At 36.2% G+C, this 1,581-nt stretch overlaps 1 long non-coding RNA gene across 1 annotated transcript in view; it reads right to left on the bottom strand.

The window, feature by feature from the left end:
• LOC106947157 (uncharacterized) overlaps positions 1-1,581 on the bottom strand; it is a 75,867-nt gene that overhangs the window by 6,016 nt on the left and 68,270 nt on the right. The gene's annotated exons all lie outside the window — the stretch shown is intronic.

The following is a 1,581-nucleotide window of genomic DNA, read 5'->3' as shown; positions in this document are numbered from 1 at the left end:
AAATATGAGCTTGTATATAATTCCTTTATACTGATTCTAAATTCTGAGATAAAGTTAAAATTCAGAGAAAGTCAAATTTCTGAGAAAAAAGCCAGGATTCTAAAAACAAATCAGAATTCTGAGTCTGAAGTTTCAAATCTTAAAAAAATTCTACTTTTGAAATTCCAAAAATTATTATTTTAATTTCTCAGTTTATTCTCAAAATTTTTAAGTACATTTTCAACTTTTTCTGTCAAAGATTTTTTACTGAAACTAATATAAAAAAATAGAGTTTTTTTTCTAGCAAATTTTTCACTTTTCAAACTCTAAAATTTTAGTTTTTGGGGTTTTTCAGAACATTTCTGAGAATAATCTAAATACTTGTGTCTTTTTGTCAGAAATGTACACTTTTTAAAATAATCTGTAGAAATCTGCATTGGCTTTAACAGGCCGTCGAACAGAACCGACGTCAGCCCCACCTGGCTGTGGAGATCTGAAACCTGGGCGCACCAGGAGGGAACGTCCCTGTCAGGGAAAATGAAGAAACTGATTGAAAGTTCACCTTTGCGAGAGCTGAGTCATGAGAAAACCCAGGAAGGTGACACGGCGCATAAGCAGGAAGATAATTAACCTCCTATTTGGTCATATTTGTAATTCAAAGGCCTGCTGAATAACACAGCGGCAGCAGCTTCTCGTTTTGCTTTTCTCCCTCTGATTTGGCCCATTTCAGTTCATCCTGTACTTCCCAGTTATTGGCGAACACAAACAGCTTGTTAGCTGGACGGCGTTTTGGCCGCTTGTCTCCCTGCCAGGTGCCGACTGGAACCGATCCGCTGGACCTGCTGCTGGAATAACGCTGGGGAAAGTCTCTGGGGTCTGAGTGGAGGGATCGCTGCGGCTCGCTTCAGCTCCGACAGACAAAACCCAACAGCTCCCTGCAGCTTTGAAGCAGGCATCCCTCAAGGACGGCTGGCATTATTTACATCACTGTAACATAATCAGCCTGCATGTATGGAAGATTAGAGCCACAAAAAAAAAATCTGAATTTTGAGTATAACTTAATTCTGTGTTAATCTATGTCAAAATAACCAAACATTCTTTATGTTGCTGGCACATGGAAATAATCACAACTCCTTGTAATGGGATTTGTAAATCTGCATTTTAACCACACTGAAAACATGTCCCAAAACTTATTGGGAAGATTTGAGTTTTAAAACTAGAAATTCCTGAAGGTGCATAAACTAAACAATTCTTATTGTGAGATTAATGGCAGAATTCTGAGGAAAAAGTCTGAATTTTGACAAATGAAAAAACACACAGTTCTGAGATTAACAGAGTTTAAAAAAATGTGAGAATTCCTAAACAAAAACGTAAACCTCAGAATTTAGGAAAAACATCAGGATTCCAGAAAAAAATGTCAGAATTCTGAAAAAAAGTGAATGTTTTGGGGGGGAAAAAGTCAGAGTTTTGAGATTAGCATAAAATTTGGAGAAAAAAATGAATTTTTTTTCACTTTTTTTCAGAATTCTGACATTTTTTTCTGGAATCCTGATGTTTTTCCTAAATTCTGAGGTTTACGTTTTTGTTTAGGAATTCTCACAT

Source organism: Poecilia latipinna, unplaced genomic scaffold, assembly GCF_001443285.1.
Source record: "Poecilia latipinna isolate Pla-1442-1.1 unplaced genomic scaffold, P_latipinna-1.0 Scaffold226, whole genome shotgun sequence".
In the NCBI taxonomy this organism is placed as follows: Eukaryota; Metazoa; Chordata; class Actinopteri; order Cyprinodontiformes; family Poeciliidae; genus Poecilia; species Poecilia latipinna.
Note: the sequence above shows the minus strand (reverse complement) of the source record. Positions and strands in the feature narration are given on the sequence as shown.